The sequence below is a fragment of the Tupaia chinensis genome, unplaced genomic scaffold (assembly GCF_000334495.1).
Source record: "Tupaia chinensis unplaced genomic scaffold, TupChi_1.0 Scaffold000179_1, whole genome shotgun sequence".
Lineage (NCBI taxonomy): Eukaryota > Metazoa > Chordata > Mammalia > Scandentia > Tupaiidae > Tupaia > Tupaia belangeri.
In genome coordinates this window covers 2,727,993-2,734,476 of record NW_006159654.1, presented here as the reverse complement: position 1 = coordinate 2,734,476, position 6,484 = coordinate 2,727,993, and the positions used below count along the sequence as shown (strand labels likewise).

The 6,484-nt window shown below is 39.9% G+C and overlaps 1 protein-coding gene across 1 annotated transcript in view; it reads left to right on the top strand.

The window, feature by feature from the left end:
• Positions 1-214: 214 nt before the first annotated feature.
• Positions 215-6,484, top strand: part of SCRG1 (stimulator of chondrogenesis 1) — an 18,157-nt gene continuing 11,887 nt past the window's right edge. Inside the window, exon 1 of the mRNA XM_006146467.3 lies at positions 215-598. The gene's annotated coding sequence lies outside the window, so the exon portion shown is untranslated. The remainder of the gene's footprint in view (positions 599-6,484) is intronic.

Here is a 6,484-nt window from a genome sequence, read left to right as displayed (position 1 = left end):
GGAATATATTTTCTATGAGCATGTGCTCAGAAATTTAGATGGTGAGAAAAACCTGGTGATAAAAAACACAAACTGTGAAAGGAAAAGAGGTACTCGGCTGCCTTCCTAAGAAATGTTGGCCATCCCCCCTCCTCTTCTCTCCTATTCCATCCCCCATCCTTCCTCACTCACACACACACACACACACACACACACACACACACACACACACTTCTCTTAAAGAAAAAATCACTCTGTGTTCTCTTCAAATCCCTCCGGTTTCATATTTTACTGCTCCAGGAGTCTGCCTCCCTCAAGTTCTTGTATAGACCAGTTATTTCCCTCTGTAAAGAAGCTGTTCAGTTCGTTCTTGTCTGGTTTGGAAGAGTCCAAGGAGGCAGTTCTGCAGCCCCGTCTCTTTCCACTCCCCTCCTCCCCACAGTCCTGGCTGGAGCCGCGAGTCTGTCAATCCCAGGCGAGAGACAAGGCAGACAAAGGTCCATTTGTGAAGAACCTCCTTCCAGTGCCTCCTCTCTTCTCCTTTTGCCCAAACTCACCCAGTGAAGTTGGAGCATTTTAAGAACAGTCCTCTGCCAAGAAGACCAAAAGGAAGAAAAAGGTAGGTAATATTTTTCTCTGTAAAAAAATTTAATGTCATTTATTCTACTCTAATCTGTTGCTATAGATTAGAACAGAAGTGTATGTCTGTGTCAGAAGGAAAGACAGAGAGACACAGAGAGATCCTCCCAGGAGATGGTGCACGCCTTTTGAGACAAATGATGCTTCCTAGGATAACGGAAAAGAATTGGACTAAAAGAGAATAGAATATGTATTTTCTTGGCTGGGAAAGTCATTATTTGTAGATTTAAGAAGAGGCAGATTCGTCACCATTATTGATTGAATGCCTGAATCCATTCTGAATCTAGAGCTCAGCAGGATTTATTCCACATCGCAGAGCTCTGAGAGAATGATCAAGTACACGATTGTTTTAAATATAGTAGCTCTCTCTCTACATTACCTACTCTAAGCAAGCAAACGTTGTTAGCTTTGAAAAATCTTGATTCCTGAAAAGACGCTGGTATAAATGTGGGAAACAAAGAGGGAATTCACTGACCTCATGCTTGGTATCCCCACCATGGAGCACAACTCGGTGTCTGTAAGATAGAGAATGGTTTTTCCCTGTGGGGTTTAGAAAAATTCCTCTTTTAAATTCCTTAACTTAGTTACACACAGGCTGTGAAAAGCTCTCCCAAATGAAGATTTTTTTTTTTTTCTAATGATGATGATTTCTTGTGGCCCAGGAAAATAATGAGAATGATGCAAGACTGAATAGTTACATTATTGTCTAGTGTGCTCAGAGAGCCCTGATCACTTCAGGAAGGATGTGGACTTTCTCCACTGATCAAGGTATCTCCAGCATTTATGCTGAGTGTCTGTTTTAAGACTGCCTGACAGGCGTAGCCACTTCGCACTACCACTTCTGCTCCTTTAATGTACACTTTGAGAAATACCACTTCAGGACTTGGTCATCCTAATACTCACCTCCTCCAAGACAGTTAATAAGGAAAACAGAACTTAAAGACTAACAGTGATTTTCATCCTCCAAGCAAGATGAATGGAAACTATCACAGCATGGGCAGCAATTTTAATTTTTCCCAACTCTTAATTCCGATGTCAACTTTCAGGCTGGAGTTTTCGTTTTCTTTTGCACCTCTGTTTTCCTCTTGTTGCCTTTAGAAAGAAATCTGAAAATGAACTAGCCCTTTCTGTCTAATTCATCAATTCTGTTTCATTCTACTGCTTTTCATACCAGTTCCCAGAACAGACATTAGCTGCCTTTCTGAGCATTGCACCACAAGTGTCTGAAAACCTACACTACATAACCCTGTTAGTTTGGGCCATTAAATGGAATCATTTTTCTTCTTAAACCTCCACTTAGTTCTAGTCATGGAATTAAAATGCTGGTGCCGAATACCTCACAGAACCAAAATTTGCAATTCTCAACCAAGTATGGTGGCCAGGGTTTGTTGCTTAATCAGAAATGTCTTGCTCATAATTCTGTATCTGTTGCATTGATCTTTAAAAAAATTACTCCACTATCAGGTTACCAAAGGTATCATACAACATTATAAACAACATTAAACATGCAAAATGAATCCAAATCAAGAGTGACTAACTACCCAAGGTTCTCTTGCTTATTTCTTCAGATCTTTAGTTTTTAACTTTGTTTTTGTTTCTTTTGCTATTTGGATGTACTCCAGGCAGAATTTTAAGTGCATGTATTTCAATTGAAAGAACAAAAAAAAAAAGAGCAATTTACTGTAAATTGGCCAAAGTCATTTCATTCTTGCTGGCACTTGAAAATACATGGTTTTGATGGATTGCCAAGGATTAAGGTTGGTGTCTTTTAATAATAATAATTTAAAAAAAATACAGTGTATCCTAGGAACATTTTGGGTCAGATTTTTTTTTTTTAATTTGCTAAATAACAGCTAAATCTGCACTTAGGTAAAGGAAGAAAAGAAGACTTCAGTTAAAACATGTAATTTATAAAGCATTTTTTAAAATGTCTACCAGTGAGTGCTTGCCACGGTGGAACTTTCCACTGTAATATGTGATGGAGATGATGGCAGAGACACTGTTTTGGGCTCTGGCATAGGCATAGTCAGAAGAGGTCCATTGTCCCGACCTGGGGGACAGTCGAACAGGTTTCCTGAGGGAAGGAGTGAGAGACAGGATGAACGACGCAGTGTTACAACACGGAGATGATGCAGTATTACAACTCTTCAGGGTCGTCCGGAGACGACGTGGTGTCACAACTCAGGGTCGTCTAGAGATGACACGGTGTCACAGCTCTTCAGGGTCTTCAGGGTCGTCTGGCGATTATGGGCCAGGGGTCATGGTTATATACATGTTGGTGGGCCGTGATTGGTTGAATGAAGGATAGTAAAAAGGTGGGTTATGATTGGTTGCTTTTGTGGACCAATCATGAGGTGCCAGATATGCAAATCTGAGAGATTCTAAGCTCACCAATTTGCTATGGGAAGTGGCCAATCAGAGTATGGTTTAGCCAATTGTGGCCTTTGTAATTGTTTGTTCTCTGAGCCTAAGATGGCAATAGTAAGAGACTCATGAAAATGGCCTCGGCAGACTCGCTGGTGCACAGCTTCCCACAGTCCATGGTATGCCAATGTACCTATGTACTTTTACAACATTTTATTTGTTCATTCAGTGAATGTTTTTTGAATGCTTATTGTGAGCCCAGCATTATATCAGACACTCTTTGAGACACAAAGGAAGTAGAAATTATAATCCTTGCCTTCATGATATGGCATCTCCTCTTCCAGTCCTCTGAATATCAAATTACCCCAGGCCTCAGTCTTCATCTTTTCTTGTTTTAGACTCACTTCCCGGTCAGGCCCATAGCTATAAATACTATCAATAAATGGCCTGATTATTCTCACAGTCAACTGTCTACTTAGTGCCTTTCGTTGGATGTCTAATAGGCATCTCAAACTTAACTTGTCTAAAATCTTCTTGAAAATTGGTTCCTTCCAATTCTTCCTCAGTTCAGTGAATGGCAATATCATTCAGGCCAAAATTAAAAGTCATTCTTGATCCTTTCTCTCTTGTCTCATATTTCCCATCGGTTATTACTAAAAGTCTCTTGTCTTCTACTTTGAATCTTGTCCTGTCATAACAAATCTTCACCAAGCAGCCAGAGATTTTTTTTAAAGATATAAATAAGATCATGTTATTATTCCTTAAAATCTTCCAGTGGTTTCTCAATATATTTAATAAAATCTAAACTCTTTGTCATGTCCTATAAGTGCCTTTGGGATTATTCCAGATCTTCTGTCCTTTCTATAGGTAAATTTGTACAATGACCAATTCACTAAATGGTCAATTGGCTCACAGTTTCCTCTTCTCCTAAATCCAATCATAGTAAAATGCTGACCTCACACACACACACACACACAAATTAAATTAAATAAATAATTCTAAAAGAGAAATAAAAAACATAACTTAGTCACGTTTACAGTCCTTGTAGTACAAATTATATGTAAATGGCACGGGAACACAGCTGTGAGAGTGGTATTGGCTGGTATGAAGAAAGTCTTCTTAGAAGATAAGAGGTTGAGGATTATCCTTAGTAGGTTCTCTAGTCAGAAGTTAATGTAAAAGGGAACCAGCAGTTGGTGTAAGGCTATGTTGCTGGACTCCCATGTAGTTGACGGTGGTCTGAGTCCCAGACCTGGTGACTTAAACTTACACCGGGTCCATGTGTGTGCGTGCCCAAGATTCTGAGAGGAGAATGGAGGAGAAGAGATTGCGGTGTGGCCATCCCCTCAGGGGGTAATTCCTTGCTTTCTGTCTCTCTCTCTCTCTCTCTCTCACTCTGTTTTTCTGGCGAGTGCATGCGCCCTATAGCAAAAAAAATCTCGGGACCAGCAGTTGGAGTAATGGCTATGTCACTGAACTCCCATGTAGCTGACCGTGGTTCAAGTCCTGGACCCAGTGGCTTAAGCTCACTCCAGGTGTGTGTGCACGTGTGCCCAAGATCCCAAGAGGAGAATGGAGGAGAAGGGACTGTGGTGTGGTCATCCTCTCTGAGGGGTGATTTCTCACTTTCTGTCTCTCTGTGTCTGTCTTTCTGGCAAGCGCATGCGCCCTATAGCAAAAACCTCTTAAACAAACAAACAAACAAAAATCTAAAAAAAAAAAAAAGAAGTTAATATAAAGGGAGGAAGTAAGAGGAAACAAGTCAAGGACACTTGTAGAGGGTTAAGAGATGACTGATCTAATTGTTTGGATCTACAGTATTGAATGATAGTATGCAGAGGAGGTGGAAGGAATGTTTTAGAATTATCCCTAAGAAATTCACTTGTTTAGATAATATAAACACCTCTAGGTTTCTAGCCAGAATTAAAAAGCATTTTTTGGAGAACTATTCATTCATTTCCACAAATATGGACCAAGCACTATATTAGCAACCTGGTGTGGGTGATGAATAAAATGGATTGTTCTTGTGAAACTTTAAGTCATATAAGAATGATAGATATAAATATCAAAACAAAAACAACAAAAGAACTTTCCAAGTAGAGAAAAGCTGTGAGGACTACCTAGACTAGAAAGAACAAAGAGAAGAGGAGATGATTTCAGAAAATGATGAAGAGCTGCATTGCATATGGAGCAATACAATGTGAGCCTGGGAGAGTTGCAGACAAGACACTCCAACCTGTGAGAACTATTACATGATCTGAACTCAGCAAAGCCATAAGGGCAGAGCTTCCTGTGGTTTCAGGAACCAACACTCCCAATGTGCCCAGGGTGTTGGACATGACATCAAAGGAAATTATTCTCTATTAAGACTTACTTAATGTTGTTTTCCCTGTTGGGTTTTGGACTTACTTGGGATTAGTTACTCTTCTTTTCTTACCTATTTTTCTCTGTTGGTATGAGAATGTCTATCTTATGCTTGTCCCGCCATTGTATTTTACAAGTAGATAACTTGTACTTGTTTTAGTTTCACAGGCTCACTAAAGGGAGTTTGCCTCAGCATAAATCATGCTTTGAGTTTCACCCATATCTGATTTAGATGACACTCTGAACTATAGACTTTCAAGTTGACTCTGGTTGACTTAAGATATTTGGACTATTGGGATGGAATGAGTATATTTTGTATGTGAGAAGAATATGAGTTTTGTGGGGCTAAAGGTGGAATGCTATGACTTGAATTTCCCCTCCAAAATGCAGCACGCAGTAAGATAAAAATTTCAATGTCTGACATCTAATCAAAGATTACTGGTCATGCAAAGAAGTAGGAAATCAGAACTCATAATTAGAATAAACAGTCTATTAAAACCAAACCAGAACTGGTACAAATACTAGAACTAATGTAAGAGAACATTAAAACAGGTACAACTTTGGGGTCAGCAGGTAGTGGGGTGATTAAGGTGCTGTCTGACCATGGTTTGAGTCCTGGACCTAGAGACTTACTTTCTCACTTTCTATCTCTCTCTCTCTCTCTGTTTCGTACACATGCCCTAAAGCAAGTTTAAAAAAAAAATGGGGCTTGTAGAGAGCGGCCACCCCACTGAAAAAAAACATGTTCTGCTGAGTGAGTCCCGACAGAGGCTGGAAGGTGGCATGGGAGTTAAGGCACTAGATCCCACATGGCCGACCATGGTTCAAGTCCTGGACCTGGCAGCTTCCTTTATCACTTTCTCTCTCTGACTTTCTCTGTCTCTCTTTCATCAAATTAAAGTAATAATAATAATAAATAATTTAATTTTAGAAATATAAGTAAAATTAAGTAAATAATTCTTTTTTAAAAAAGGTACAATTTGGGACCAGCAGTTTGGCATAATGGCTATGTCACTGGACTCCCATGAAGTTGACCATGGTTCGAGTCCTGTACCCGGTGGCTTAAACTCACACTGGGCACATGTGCATGCATACCCAAGATCCCAAGACGAGAATGGAGGAGCAGGGATTGCGGTGT